Source organism: Canis aureus, chromosome 9 (assembly GCF_053574225.1).
Source record: "Canis aureus isolate CA01 chromosome 9, VMU_Caureus_v.1.0, whole genome shotgun sequence".
In the NCBI taxonomy this organism is placed as follows: Eukaryota; Metazoa; Chordata; class Mammalia; order Carnivora; family Canidae; genus Canis; species Canis aureus.
This window is the reverse complement of record NC_135619.1, coordinates 46716584-46733063: the sequence shown is the minus strand read 5'-3', so window position 1 is coordinate 46733063 and position 16480 is coordinate 46716584. Positions and strand designations below refer to the sequence as shown.

At 45.1% G+C, this 16480-nt stretch overlaps 1 protein-coding gene across 2 annotated transcripts in view; it reads right to left on the bottom strand.

The window, feature by feature from the left end:
- The window catches only part of SUSD6 (sushi domain containing 6), a 97538-nt gene extending 81926 nt beyond the window's left edge, over window positions 1-15612 (bottom strand). The window contains exon 1 of one of the 2 annotated variants that reach the window (XM_077909768.1): window positions 15422-15612. The gene's annotated coding sequence lies outside the window, so the exon portion shown is untranslated. Of the gene's footprint in view, window positions 1-4512; window positions 4661-15421 lie in introns of those variants that run through there. The other variant, XM_077909771.1, reaches the window with a different exon arrangement.
- Window positions 15613-16480: the final 868 nt, after the last annotated feature.

Sequence of the window (16480 nt, the reverse complement as noted above, 5' to 3'; positions counted from 1 at the left end):
CCACAAATGGGCCATTTGGTGATGAAAGTAACCAGAGGGAACAGGAAGACACAGAGCTGAGAGTCACTTGTGGCCAGAAGCAAGGGGGAAATAAAGGCCTCTGTAAGGTAAGGGCAGCACTTTCACATGCGACTAAAACCCCAAAAGAAAGCTTCCCATAATTCCACATTTACATGTAAAAATGTTTAATTAATTCTGTCAGCAAGAACAGCTGCCAGTTTCACTAGAAACACCATCTGGTTCATTTCTGATAAGGCCCAGGCACGACTTCACATAGGCCAAAGACTGTCTACAATATGGTTCCCAAAAGGTGGCATCCTAGATGACAGCTCCAAGGCAGTGTGCCATTCGTCTCTCCCCAGTGCGCGGAAGCTGCTCCTGCAAGTTCAATGATTAGGCCTGAAATAAACCCAGAGCTTGGTTCTTTTATAAGTATCTCCTCCAAATCTTCCAGGCATCGCCCTGGCTAACTCAACATATGGCTGTAAGACAAGTCACCAAATTAATCTGTGCCTTGCTTCCTGTAACTTTGGAGTGGGCATACATTCCAACTCACTTCCAGACATAACCAGAATCAACTTAAGCAGGTCTGTCTTCAAAAACCAGATACTCTAGAAACATGATAAACAGCCTGAACAACTTGGTTTTTTTAAAGATTTTATTTATTTATTCATGAGAGACACAGAGAGAGAGAGGCAGAGAAACAGGGAGAAGCAGCCTCCCTGCTAGGAGCCGTACGTGGAACTTGATCCCAGGACCCCAGGATCAGGCCCTGAGCTGAAGGCAGACACTCAACCACTAAGCCACCCAGGTGTCCCAACAACTGTATTTTAGAGGGGCTTTCGTAAAGTGGGTGCAAGGGTAGCTTTTCCACTGTAGGGTCTCATTCTATAATTAACCAAAATTAAGAGGGTCCCTTCCACACGGTCTTTAAGCTCCTCCAAGGATCTTCCTTTTGCTAAGCCAACAGGAAGCACTGGAGACCTTTATGTAGCCACAAATAATGAAAGAAAGCAAGTTGGGAATGAGAGCAGACTTGTCTAGAGGTGCACAGACTTGACTGGTAGTAAGTACTGAAAAGTGACTGCCTCAACAGCAGGGCCCTTCAGATCCTGATGTGGAATTATACAATGTGAATGCAATACTACAGCAAGTATATGTTCCAAAATAGACTACAAGGTTTGCCAGCCACCACTAAATGCAAATTTGGAAAAGGGTGTATTTGAAACAAATGAAAACAACATAAAAACTATGAAGTGCAAGAGTCTGTATAAATACCCATGCTCACTGGGCAAATTTAGATGGGTAAAACTTTTGACATTGAGTTGCTTGTATTATTCACCAAATGGTAAGTACTTCATGAACCCTATGAAGAAGAGGACAAGGCAAATGTTGTAAAGTCTGATTAAGAGAAAACCAAAGACACAGGGTGAAAAGTGTAATACAAACCCAACGTGAGGAACTGGTGGCATTAGCTCTGACCCCCTAAGTTTGGTGATGAGGAACTTGTTTCTGGAAACAATTCTGGGCAGGAATCACCCAGGGTACCCCCCCAAGTACCCTCCCTCCCCAGGCAAATGTGAATATACAGAACATAAGCCCACAGCAGCAAAGCTCAAAATCTATTTCCCATCAAGTCTAACTTCAACTCAAGCATTCAGTCCCACAAACAGGCAGACAGTTCTTTCTGGAGCAGGAGGGAAATCACAGGCAGTACCAAAGTGGTACAGAGAGAGGTCTTCCCCTAGGGAGGCTAAGCCCATCCTTGTGCAGGCCTTCCAGGGTGAAGGAAGAAGAGGTAAGCAGACTGAGGACTGTTGGTGTGGACTCCAGCAGGAGGGCAGTTAACAGAGAAGGCCATTTCCGCTGCTAACTCAACATGGCCTCAAGACAAGTCACCAAACGACTCTGTGCCTCACTTTCTGTAACTCTGAAGTGGGCGTAACTCCACCTTGCTTCCAGTATAGCTGTGAGAATAACAGCTGATAACAGTTAATTTACTGAGCACTAACCACATGCCAGATACCAGGCTAACTGCTTGATATGTCTCCTCCAAGCCCCCACACATAGTAAACATTACTATAAACCCCCATTTTCAGTTGAAGAAACCGGTGGCTTAACAAAGAGACTACCCAAAGCCACATAAGGCAGACTGAAAATTTAACGCTACAAAAGCAAGGGTTGACCATGAATTAATATTAGTATCACTTCTTCCCCAAACAGACTGCCATTTGAGTATTTTTTTAGTTGCCAGGTACTGTACCTGGTTTTAAATATCCCATTTTAGGGCAACCCTGGTGGCTCAGCGGTTTAGCTCTGCCTTCATCCCAGGGGGTGATCCTGGAGACCCGGGATCGAGTCCCGTGTCAGGCTCCCTGCATGGAGCCTGCTTCTCTCTCTGCCTGTGTCTCTGCCTCTCCCTCTCTCTCTCTCTCTCTCTGTCTCTCATGAATAAATAAATAAATAAATATCCCATTTTATTTGATTTTCATAATAATCCCATGAGGGAGTACTTTTAAGTTATATGGGCCAACAATCAAAAATTCAAGTGACAGAAAAAGAAAGCTTAAGAAGTTACCATCTTCCTGTTCCCCTTCATCAGCCCCAAATTCCCCATAGCAAATAATCATTAATATTTTGGTAGCTACCTTTCTGGAGACAGGCAGTGTTAACAATATCATCTCCATTCTACAAATGACAAAAATAAGGACGAGAGAGGTTAAACTTGATCAAGCATACAGCTGGAAAATGGCTGAGCTAGCTGACAGTGAAAGCGTGGTTAGTCTGAGTACCAGGGCTGCTATCTTTCACTTGCCTCCCACTTCTTAAAACAATCGCCCATTTTCATTCACCACAGGAAAGGGGGAAACTGCTTGGCCCACAGCCAGTCTTACTCCTCCACTTTCCTAACTACATGGAAAAAAACAGACAGGGCTGTCCAAGCACACCCTGCCCCAGTAACATCGGCACTGCTTTATGTTTCTCTAAATCTAAGCTGTCATGGGTGAAATGGGACCTTCACTTCCAACCTCCTCCCTGCCCACACAGACTCCTCTTTGCCTCTGAAAACAAGGGCAGGACAATGGGGAAGAGGAGGTCAAGCCTTGCCTACAGGAGACCCAACATCCCTTTATCGGCAGAAAAAGGAAGGATATTCCTATAGGAGCTTTCACAAGTTCTCAGGTGAAGACTGTCCCCCTTTGGAAACAGCATTTACAGAGTTGCTCAAAATCCCCATCAGAGTCCTTAAGACTCAAAGAACTCGGAACAACTTCTCTGGCTTACCCTCAAATGGACCTTTTAATAACCCCAAACTGCACGGTTTTCTAGATACCAGGGTTTTGACCCTATGGCCTCTCCCCTCCTCCAAAAATAAAAATAAAAGCCCCTTGGGGGGATCCCTGGGTGGCGCAGTGGTTTAGCACCTGCCTTTGGCCCAGGGCGCGATCCTGGAGACCCGGGATCGAGTCCCACATCGGGCTCCCGGTGCATGGAGCCTGCTTCTCCCTCTGCCTGTGTCTCTGCCTCTCCCTCTCTCTCTGTGTGACTATCATAAATAAATAAAAATTTTTAAAAAAGCTTTAAAAAATAAATAAAATAAAATAAAATAAAATAAAAGCCCCTTGGACAATATAGGAATGCTTTTCCTTATTTAGGAGATGAAAGCCACCTTTCAAGATTTGAATACTTCCACATTTTTGTCCCAACCGTACACAAAAACATGCTGACCTTCAGAGTACCTATGCTGAGATGGGGTAGCAGAACAGGAAAGGGTTGCTGCATTGTTTTTCATGAGAAAGTCGAGATTTATCAAGTCTGCCAATTCCAAGAGGTTTCCTATTTCCCAGCATGAGGTACCAATGTTTGATACAGCCTGAGCCCCCAGCTGACTCCGGGTCACTATTTATTAGAAGCACAGTAGCTGCTAAACATCTACTGGTTTCCGAAGGCCTTGGCTTTCCCATTTGTAAAATGGGACTATAATCTTCCTCACAGTGGGACCCCTGGGTGGCTCAGTAGTTGAGTGTCTGCCTTTGGCTCAGGTCCCTTTGGCTCAGGTTGTGATCCTGGGGTCCTGGGATCAAGTTCCGCATTGGGCTCCTGCAGGGAGCCTGCTTCTCCCTCTGCCTTATGTCTCTGCCTGTCTGTCTCTCTCATGAATAAATAAATAAATAAATAAATCTTTAAAAAAAAATATCTTCCATCTTCCTCACAGTATTATAGGACATCTTACTTGAAAGCCCTTTGTAAAATGAAGAAATCTGTATTGCTATTAATATGGATGCCCAGCCTGCATAGTAAACACAGCGGAGACTTAAACCAGACCTTCCATCCTCAAGGGGCTTAAAATCTGAGTGGAAAAGACAAGCCAAAATAAATACCATAGAACATTTGTTAGTCTGTGTGCTACAAAGAATCCCTATGGGGAGATGATTAAATGGGAAAGAGCATTCAATAAATACTTGTTCAATTAATAAATGAATTCAGATACAGTACTTGAAAAATACCTACCTTGTTGCTAGTCACAGAAAGTTTTATAAGACAAAGGCTCTGAAATCTGTTCATTCTGCTGTTGCTCACATATATCCAAGAAAAGCAGTGAGCATTTGTAGAGAGCTGGCCTTCTTTGAGATGTGATTTTCCAAAAGCATGCACAGACCTTCAAAGGAGATGACCCACACAATTACATTTTATAATTTGAGAAATAATAGAACCACTCCCAAAAGAGCGCAGTTCTGGAGAACAAACAGAAACAAGCCATCCTACTAACTACTTCCTTGACTGCAACCAGATTCACAGTGGATGCTAAAAATATATTAAGTAAATAAGGCCAAACGTAGATACACACTTGTAGGCTGGATTTAGGCCATGATCAATGATGCCTCCTGAGGTTTTTAAAAGATAGAGTTCTAGAAACAAAAATCTGGGCCTGATAATTAGCAGGGGTAACTCTGGTCTTGGAACCAAATTTTTTTTTTTTTTAAGATTTTATTTATTTATTTGAGATAGAGACAGAGACAGCAGAGCAAGAAAGCATGAGCTGGGGTAGTGGCAGAAGGAAAGGAAGAAGCAGGCTTCCCACTGAGCAGGGAGCCCAACATGGGGCTGGATCCCAGCAACCTGGGATCATGACCTGAGCCAAAGGCAGATGCTTAACTGACTGAGTCATCTGGGCGCCCTGGAACCAAATTCTTAAGGGGTCCTGTAGTTTGGTTTTCACTGGCCTTGCTAAAACATTGGAAGAACCTCCAGCACCCTCTCTTTCCTTCACCTCCTCCCACCTCTGCAGACTCTGAGCAGTCTTCTTTTCCTGCTACCAGAGTGAAGTTGGTGAATGTTGGGATCCCTGGGTGGCGCAGCGGTTTGGCGCCTGCCTTTGGCCCAGGGCGCAATCCTGGAGACCCGGGACTGAGTCCTACGTCGGGCTTCCGGTGCATGGAGCCTGCTTCTCCTTCTGCCTGTGTCTTTGCGTCCCTCTCTGTGTGTGACTATCATAAATAAAAAATTAAAAAAAAAAAGAAGTTGGTGAATGTTAACCGCTTTTTATCACCTTGTTTATATTTGTTTTTCACTCAAACTAGGCCTCCCTCCAAATGTCTCTTTTCAGAATTTCATATAATTTTCATAGAATTTTCTACATATCAATACCACTCTTTAATTCCTTGTCATCACAGTTCACGGGCTCAAAGTCACCTTGCCCTCTCATTCTACTGACTGATTTTAATCCTCTATCCCTGGTCAACCACTTATCAACCAACCAAATAACCCAGGAGCTGAGTACAAAGAAGTGGACAAGACAGTCACTGACCTCAGGTGACTCCCAACCTCAGCCTAGAACCTGGACCAACACAGAGATAGCTACCCATAGAGGTAAAATATATGGGGTTAGGTACTTATTGGGAGGCTTATGTGTGCCAATATTGTATTAGATCCTTTGTTGTACCAGCAGGTTATAAAGCCACAGACAGATCAAGAGACAGCACAAGCCAACATTTACATCTGAAATTGACACTTGGGTGTCAAGCCACCCTGGTGGCTCAACGGTTTAGTGCCGCCTTCAGCCCAGGGCCTGATCCTGGGTGCCCGGGATCGAGTCCCACATCGGGCTCCCTGCATGGAGTCTGCTTCTCCCTCTGCCTGTGTCTCTGTCTCTCTCTCTCTCATGAATAAATAAATAAAATCTTAAAAAAAAATTGTTTTTTAATTGACACTTGGAGGAGATGGAAGAAAAAAACATATTCCCTAAAGAATTCACACTACTGATTCTATTTCCCTCCTCCCAATTTCTCACTGTGGAACCCACACCTGCTTTTCTTAATTAAAAAAAAAAAAAAAAAAAGGTATTTCAGGGTCTGAAAACATTCCCACACTAAAAATTGATTGGTTAAATAAAGCCTATAAACAGGAAACTAAACTCCTAGATGGAGCTTACTCTGCAGGGAAAAGCAATTATTTGCTTTCTCACCTGGAAGGCCAAGAGGATTCTCCAAAAATACTTTTCCAGCCTACCTCTCTTCCAACTTGATTGCTGGATGGAGCACATATGTCACTGAAAAAGAGCAATTCCTTCAGAGTATCAAATTGAAAGTCTACTTTGCACAACAGATTCCTCCAATACTACCCTCAAGTAAATAACCCATGGGTATGCCCCTGGACTGTGAAGGCCATGAAGGCAAAAACTGTGTGTCCATTTTGTTCTTTATTTACAACCATATACCTAATCCAACCACAGGCATTCACTAAATACTTGCCAAAGAAATGACCAGATTTACTTCCTTTTGGTCTCTGCACTAACCATCTACCTGACTCCCACCAGCCTGGTTGGTCAGAGACCAACGAGATCATCAGCTTACAAACTATTATTATGACTAGAAGGTGCATGTAAAGGGGAAACAAAGATGGCCCAATGAACTATTATGAAACCCAGAGCCTGTTTTTCTTGCCATCCCGCTATGTAACAAACAAAATCCCCACAGGACTGAAACAAGGAGGTAGATGGCGTTCCCACAGCAGTTTCCACCTGGCTGTTGGATGAGAATCAAGGATTGATAAAGGTGTGGACTAGCTAACATACTACTATACTACTTGTTAATTCGCTAAAAATGTCTCGAGTGGGCCAACTGCAAAAGCACTACCCACTGAGCACAAAACTGCTCACTGGCTTTCCAAGGTAGAGAAAGCTAGCATATATGACCTCAGCCCAAGAAGACTGGTTCCTTCTGGATTGATTAGTGACACAGAGATGAGTATTCACACTGCAGTTGTCAAAGGTTTTAGACTGCTAATGGGGTGGGGAGCATCAACCCCCCCCCCCAGACAGTATGTTTCCAATCATTAGCAAGTCCTACTACATCTAGGATGCCACCAGCACCTGTCACTGTCCCACCCGGGCAATGGGGACCCAAAGGGGAAAACGACTCAGAGAACACATCCTATTGGCCTAGAGCATGTGGTGTTTTATGAACCACAAGGAAGCACAATACAGAGATAAAATAGTTAAGCAGGCCCAGCCTAAGCACAATAGCACCCATTTTAACAACTGTTCTTCCTCAGAAGAACTGAATTTAAAGACTCATTCCTCTTTGTAATTTCACTATTAGGTTCAAAACCACAATCACAGAAAAGACACGAATTTGTTCCTAACAACACGAACCACACACTACCCTGGACTCCAATGCCTTTCCCTGAGACAAGCCCAAAGGAGAGAGATGTTGATCATACAGCAGTTAGAAAGAGCAACTAGACTAGGGATCCGGAGCCCTGGCTTCTCTCCTGGCCCTGTCACCACTCAGTGAAGTTGGCTCTGAGTATCCATTTCTCATTCCTCCTTGTGAGGAGATTGGAGGAGACCATCCCCAAAGTCCTATCCTTCCAACTCTAGCATGTAATAAGCCTAGAGTCCCTCTTGTCACATACTTGGTTTGCTGTCCATGAAGTTTTTGTAATATCTGTATATTATACTAAAAAATCTGAATCTTCAGATAAAAACTTTATCTTCCCATTCAGCCTTTTGAGACCCCTAACACTTGGGAATAGAATTTGCATTACCAAGTAAAGCACACTCCGAAACTCTAAAACTTTGTCAGGGAAGTTATATCAGCATTCATACACATTTACACACACACATAGGCAGGAACTTTCTGGAAGGAAATCCCTGGGCTTGGCTCCAGGTACAGCTGAAGGTAATACAGATACAGGAGAAGATAACTCAAGTTCTTAGTTTTTATCTGGCTTCTTGGACAAAAGGCATGTGCCTTGTGCCCCACATTTCTCTGGTGTGGAACCATCTTGATCCTCTAATAAAAAAATGAGGTGGCCTGTACAGGCATACTTTCAAGAGCTTCTGGTAGTGACCTAGGAGTCACTAACAAAGGAGGAGTAGAAGGAGTAAGAAAGGAGGAGAAGAAGAAGGAGTAAGAAAAGCAAGAGCAAAAAAATAAAAAAAAAAAGAAAAGAAAAGAAAAGCAAGAGCAGCTACTGACCACGAAAGTTAGTAGATCCACTTAGGACAAGGGCAAGAGGAGGCTCCGCATTATTTCAGTAATATGGCTGGTATGGTGTGAAACCAGCCAGGGGCAGATCGTGTAGAGGAAATGACACTCCCAGCAGTACCATCTGGTCCTCTTTGTGTCTGGCATGATCTATATTTTTAACCCCAGGTGCAACTAAGGTCCATGAGTAAAAGCCCTATAAAAGCTGTTCTGAAGAGCAGGCTTTCTCAGACCTACATTTAAACCACACTCAGGGTCCCTCTCCCTTCCCTCTACCTTGATGGTTGGCTCTCCATCCCAGCCTAGCAGATGCCTCTAAGCAGGTGCACGGAATGCTGGCATGGAATGTTTCATAAGAAAAGGAAAAGCTTCTGAGAACTATAAATTACATGTGATAAGGAAGGCTCTGTGGGGTTCATGGTAAAGTTCACTCCATAAAACACAATGACGCGATTTAGAACTGAGGCTTCATGCTGAAAAAAAAATTTTTTAAAGCAGCAGTACATGTGCACTGAATGTAGGCACTATTGCAATCTGTAAATTCCCACCACCTTTTAAAGTTCAGCACCAAAGATTTAGAAACAATGCTATTGTATTTTTACACACATAATTCTTCCTTTCATTTTTTTCTTTTTCCTAATTAGCAAAGAGTAGCATCTTTTCCTAATTCAGGGCAATAACCTCAATGACACAGAATCAAAAGTTTTTGCTATAACACTGTTTTTCCTCAAACTGCATAACCAAAATGTTAACTCCAAGGGAGAAATATAGATGCAGCTTTGAAAATATCTCCCTAAAAAAAAGAAAATATCTCCCTAAGAAATAAAAACATACGTCTACACAAAACTTTATACATGGGGATTCACAGCAACATTACTTATAAAAATCAAAAAGAGAAATAATCCAAATGTCCATTAGCTGATGGATAAACAAAATGTGATATAACTATACAACAGATTATTTAGAAATAAAGTGGGATAAAGTACTAATACATGCTACATTATGGATAAACCTCAACAACATTATGCTAAGTGAAAGAAACCAACCTTATATTTTTATTTTTTTACATTTTTTAATTTAAATTCAATTTACCAACATACAGTAATAACACCCAATGCTCATCCCATCAAGTGTGCTCCTTGGTGCTCATCATTCAGCAACTTCTAAAGACCACATGTTGTGTGATTCTGCTTATGTGAAATGTCCACATAGGTAAACTATAGAGAGTAGATTAGTGGTGCCTGTGGGCTACAGAGATTGTGAGGAACAGGGATTGACTACTAATGGAGTTTCTTTTGGGGGTGATGAAAATGTTCTAAAATTAGAATATGGCGATGGCTGTCAGCCACCACTGATCTAGTTGATGGAAATATCACAAAGCCATTAATAAATAATTATAAGCTATATGTCATTACAGAAAAATATGGTATGCTAAATGAAAAAAAATACAAAATTTAATGCAGGGATTTCCAACTGAAAGAAAGCAGAGAATAGATGGAAATGATGTTTGTGGTAGGATGGTAGAATCATGGTGATTTTTTTCTTCCCCCTATTTTCCAAGCTTTCTGTAATCTTGTCCCCAGTGTGTTAATTTAAAAAAAAAAAAAAAAGTGGCCCCCAGTCTTCCCTCAGACAGCCTAGGCTACCACTTAAAATGCAAAATAAGCAAAATCACCTTGTTCTCTTTTTCAAGTTCCCTTTTTTAAACTTCCACCCACTTAGTTTACTGAGATCAACTGAGAAGATCCCAAAGAAGGAAGAATGGGATAAACAGTCCTATCCCATTCCCAGAAGCCAATTTCATTTTACTGGCTTTGTGAGAAACTGAAGCCTAGTCTAGCCAAAAATCTAGCAGAGTGTCTACACAGAGGCCAACTCCATGCTCTGATCTTAAACTTCTGTGGGTGAAGGCAAGTCACTGCTGGCAGGAGGTTGGATTTGGAAAGATGAGACTTTCCCCCTCTGTAAGAAAGGATGGTAAGAAAGGAGAGGCTGGGAAAGTGCCCCTATTTATACCTCTTCTCCAAGGTTTTATGTCCAATCTCCAACTACAGCAGAAAAGAATCCTGAGTCATTGAATTTTTCAACACAAAAGATCCTCTTCTGAGTAATAAAGAATTACTCAGTCACCACCTCCGCTGTCTGCAAACCCCTGAGAACCTATTACTGTCATCGGGAACCCAGGCTAACTTTTCCTAAATAAAGCAATGGGGTGCTACCAAAAAAAAAAAGAAAAGAAAAGTATAACACTTGCACATGTGTGTGGGGAGAGGGGGCAGACATAGAGGGAGGGCACACCACTATCAGGTAATTATAAGAATCCACTAACACTGGCCACAGTAACAGGGAACTACATCTGTTTCTGCTTGAGAAAACGTTTCAATAATATCCTGTTTCTGGAATACTACATAAATTCTTGGCATGCAGCCTTCAGATGTTTCAAGGGTGCTATTTTTCCTTTCTGAGATATAAGGGCCCAGGAAGGAGAATATATCACAGGCAACACAGGAGCCTGTGAAACCTGTCCAGTTCTCACTACAATTGGGGAGTTTTCTGCTATTGCTATACCAGTACCTTCACAGAGACTCAAGTGTCCCCACACCCTGACAGAAGCACAGGTGGCCTTTCACAGCTGAACTGACCCAGCTCAGCACCACTGGAGGTCTACCAGCAGAGTGGAGACTTCCACACTCAGGTTAAGAATCAGAGGATGAGAGTGCAAACAAGAGGAACCCTGCTGGTTTCTAGGCCAAAGGACTAAAAGAGAAAGAAAAAGGATACCATCACAGACACACGAGCACAAAGGAAACATCTACAGATGCCTGACAGGTTTTGCTGCTAAAACCTAAGCCTTATAAGAGGTATCTCTTTCCCCAGTGCCTCCACTTTGTCAAATAAAGGTTTTACACAAAGACACAAACTTACAAGCATCCAAGGGAACAATGGCTGTTGCCTTGAATCCCAGCCAGAGTGGGAGTGAACAGATCTTGATGCTCAAGGACAGTCACCCCAACGCTGTCCTGGAATTGCTTCATTGGTCTCAGATTCACAGCTGTTGCAGCTTTAAACACACAAACCCCCAGCCCCAAACCTCAAGCTGCAGCCTTCATTTCCACTGATGTGAAATAGCCCTCCCACATTACAGGCATCATTTCTCACTGCTCTAGTTTTCAAGTCTCCCGAAACGTGGCAACATAACTTAAGAATGTTAATTTTTTAAAATCATTCCACTAAATGAAATCTCACTATGGTAGGATGTGTGGGTGGCCCCTAGATTGAAGCCATCTTGAGGAGAAACCAGGAGGAAGAGTTTCTATTATCATATATACACTTGTCCCAGTGTCTACCCTTAACCCACCTGTCCTAATACTCAACACTCAAGTCTGCATCTAAGCAATATCTGCTTCTAAATATTAAAAAAAAAAAAAAAAAAAGGGCACCAGGCTTCTTTCTCTATTTGTTCTTTCCCCTATCGCTTAAGGGAATGTCCCCAAAGCAGACTTCCTTACTGTCCAGGAAGAGAAAAGAGGGACAATGAATCCTGCTTTTTAACTTCAACTAGAAGATCACATGTTAATTCAGGAGCTCAGTAAAATGCTTCAAGGATGGCAATTATACAACCAGTACCAGTGGATCTGCTGACATTCAAGACTTCAAGTGGGCAGTGCAGGCCTATAAGTGGGCACTCCAGTCCTGCTGCCTCTTGGTACATGTGGAAGTAGGACAAACAGCACATGAGCTCTCTGGTCTTCTTCTCTGTCCACAGGCAGCTCTGCTTCTCCACACTTGTTTTAGTACAGAAATGAGGAAGCTTACATGACTCACTAATTTTTTAAAAGATATTGTAATTCTCTGAGCCCACAGCCAGACACCAGTACAGCTGACCCTTGAACCACACAGGTTTAAACTGCATGAGTCCACTTTCATGCAGATTTTTTACAGTACAGTATTATAAATTTATTTTCTCTTTCTAGTGATTTTCTTAATAACATTTTCTTCTCTCTAGCATACTTTATAAGAATGCAGTATATAATGCACATAAATATAAAATAAGTGTTAATAAACAATTTATGTTATCAGTGAGGCTTCCTGTCAACAGTAGGCTATTAGCAAAATTTGGGGGGGAATCAAAAGTTATACATGGATTTTTGACTGCATAGAGGTCAGTGCCTCTAACCCTGTGTTCTTTTAAGAGTCAACTGTAGTTACTTGGTGGTCAAAACAGCTAAGGATATGGGAAAAGTACACAAGGAAAGATGTAAAACATCAGGCAAGTTTTTATCTGGGCTATAGAAAAGCATGGAGGCATAGAGGGAGTGAAATAATGCTTAGTATACGGTATTAGTAGCAATAAACTTGAAATAAATTTTTACTTTTACTTTTTTAAGGAGCAAGTGAATTATTACCTTTGGAGGGTGCATATATGTATATGGAGTGGGAGGGCAGCTGTAGAAACTACCGCCCCAGCAACAGCGAAGGAGGAAATCCCCTGCCAGAAGATGCACCATTATATAAGAGCGCAAGTTCAGTCACCACATGATGGAGACCTGCCAGGAAACCAAAGTGCTGAGGTCTCCTCTCTGCCAGCCCCTATCTGTAACACCTAATTCTTCTCCTTTTTTCTGTTGCCTAAATTGTGGGCTTTGAGAAAGCAGGCCGCAGCAAATAAGCTGAACTGTGCCATTTGACACTGGGTTTGGTCTCAGGGTTTAAATACTTGACAGGGGAGGGGGCAGTTTACAGCCCTACTCTGAGCACCCAGCTCTGTCCCCATCTAGCTATAGGCGAGGATTTGTTTAATATGCCATTTCTACTACAGTATCCAAGTCATTCTGTGGACAGAAAGTCCTATCAGGCCTCATAATCAGTAGTGTCCTCCAATTTAACTCACTAGACGGAAAGAAGGTCCCTAAGCAGCACATGGTTACCACTTAAAATTAACATAAATCAAAATACACCGACTTAAAGGCTGTGAACTCTATGAGGACATGGTTATGCTATGTGTTACAGTATCCTCAATACCTCAAAACCTTACTGTGTATGCCATCTAAGCCTGGCATACATTCTGTATCACATAAATACTTGAGAATACTGAATGAAAAAATGAATAAACATATGAATATTGTGCACATACCATAAATGTGTACCTTGGAGAGTTATGGATGCTCCAGATCTGAGAAAGAGCTTGAGGAAGTAATGCTTTGAAAAGCTTCTAGAAAGACACCAGTTTCAATTTCACTAAATGGTAAGCAAATTAGAAGCTAACAGTATAATCTAGCAGTTAAAATGTGGGCTCTACCATGAGCTATTTTTGTGACCTTGGGCAAGTTATTTGTTTGATTTTGGTTTCAACTGAAAAAAAAGGGGGGGGAGGATAACAATATCTACCACAAAAGTCTGTTATTAAATGAGACCAAGAAAGTAAAGTTCTTGGCACAAAACATGGTACACAGTCCTCCAGAACTGTTCCTATCATTTGCTATTACTGTTGCTTTAGTAAACACCTCCTTTACTGAGGGGGAGGCAGACCTACTCCTGCCCCTGCACCCAACCGAACTGTGAAAATTTTCATTTCTGGTTGAATATGCATCTAGCTAAAAAAAAAAAAAAAGCAAAGCCGGGCAGCCCCGGTGGCGCAGCGGTTTAGCGCCGCCTGCAGCCTGGGGTGTGATCCTGGAGACCTGGAATCGAGTCCCGAGTCGGGCTCCCAGTATGGAGCCTGCTTCTCCCTCTGCCTGTGTCTCTGCCTCTCTGTGTGTGTGTCTCTATGAATAAATAAACAAAATCTTAAAAAAAAAAAAATGCAAAGCCCAGAATATTGAGAACTCAATGCCAAGAACATGTCTATACTAGCCTCCACTAGATGGTGACAATTTGGGTGTGAAATTCCCAAAACAGAAAAGGTGTGTGCATCCTTCATACATACATTTTAAACCAGAGGAACGAAAAGATCAAGAAAATGTGTTAGCCCCCCCCCCCCCGCAAAGGATGCAAAGACACCCCTTCCTATCTCTGCAGATCTAGGAAGGGCGCAAACGCCCGCAGCTAAGTGAAGCAGGTAGTTTCACTGCACCTCGGTACAGAGCACACACAAACCCTGTTAGCAAGGGCAACAAAGCCCAGCGGGTCGCCTGCCCCCCGAGACCACATACAGCAGCGGGAGCTGCAGGATTAGGCCTCTTGGCCAAGGCATGGACCTCCACCTAACAGCCAAAGCCTTGATTTTGACGCCTTTTCCGTCTTGGGCACCCCGTCCCCCACCCCCACCCCCACCCCATGCTAATCTCGTTACAGGTAACTTTCCACTTCAGCAGCCCGCAGCCACACTATGCGGGAGGGTCACACCTACACTATTATTTGGAGTCCCTAAAAACCAGGAGTAGGAAAAAAAAAAAAAAAAGAGCTAAACAGGAAGTGGTTTCGGGGAGTCTCAGCCCGGATAATAAAGTTTTTTTTTTTTTTTTTAGGGTTAAAGAGCAGACGAGGCGCGCGGGGAGGGCTCCAGCAAGCTCCGACGCTCCCACACACGGACTCCCAGATTTCCTCGGAAAATCCACCGCCGCCCCGCAGGGCCCGCCGCCGGGGTCGGCCGGGGGGAAATAAGAGGCAGAGAGGGGGCCTCCGTCCAGCTTCTCTCCGGCGAGCCGCGGCCGGGAGCGCGACCCTGCACACCGCGGGCGAGGCCGGGCGGCCCCCCGCCCCCCCCCCCCCCCCGCGGCCCGCCGCCCCCAGCTCCCGGCCGCAGCCCGGCCGCCGCCGCTCCTCCCGCGGCCTCCGCACAGCCGCGCCGGCCGCCCTCCCGGCCCCGCGCGCCACCGGCGCGGTGACAGCGGGGAGCCTCCGGGCGGCCGGCCGGCCCCGCGCCCCTGACAGGCGGCCGGGCGGGCGCTCGGGTGACACAATGCCGGCCCGGTGCGCTGACAACTCACCCGGGGACGGCGCGGCGACCTCCGCGAGGGGGCTCCAAGCGTCCGCGCGCCGGGGTCCGCTCCGCCGCCTGCGCGCGCCCGCAGCCCTCTCGGCTCTCGGCGAGGCCCTGCGTGCCCTTGTCTGGCTGGCGCGGGCCGGAGCTGCGGGAGGAGGCGGCTCAGGAGAATGGAACGCGGCGGCGGCGGCGGCGGCTCCCGCGTCACTGGCCCAGCTGTACCGCGCGGGCGGGGGAGGACCGCGGAGGGGGAGGGGAAGGGGCGGCGGGGGGCGGGGCCAGGCGCGCACGCAACAAGCGCCGGCGTCGCGCCGCGGGGACCGCCCCCTGGGAGGCCCCGCCGGCCGACGGCTGCCAGCACGCACGCGCCGCAGACCCGGCCGCACGCCCCGCGGGAGGCGAGCCCGGAGCGCGGCCGGCGGGGGGGGCGGGGGGACTCCTTAAAGGGACAGTCACGCCTACCGCGCTTGACCCGCTCGCGGGCGGTGGGCGGCACCGCCTCGGCCTGCGCCGCGTTTGCAGTGCGCTCTCCAGCTCTTTCACTAGTAGTATTTTGTGTATTTTCTCTTCCTTTGGATGTTATTTAGGTTATAGGATTACTATTATTTGCAGATAATTGGTTTGCTCTCCGTTTCGCGGGGCGCTTTCATGCACGTTGCCTCATTAGCTCTTGAGTCGACCTAGGGCCGACGCGGGTCATCATCCCCCTCTTCAGGGGTCCTTCCCAAAAGGTGTAGCGTTGATTACCAAGCTCGAAATTGCCCCGAGGGAGTGGGTGCGTGTAAAAATGCAGACTCGGGATCCCGCCTCCAGCCCTTCTGATTCAGGAAACCCGGGATGGGACTCAGGGATCTATTTTAAGAAGCATTCCGAAGTGATTTCTCAGCACACCGAGATCTGTGTTGCGATCTCAGCACACCAAGGATCTGAAGGTTGCGAAAACTAGTTAAGAGCAAGGACTGGCAGAGTCGGGGCTAGGACCACGCCATACTCCTAACTTGATTTCCCATCCTGAGCCTTACCTCTTTGGGCTGTTTTCCAGCATACACTATGCGAACAGTTT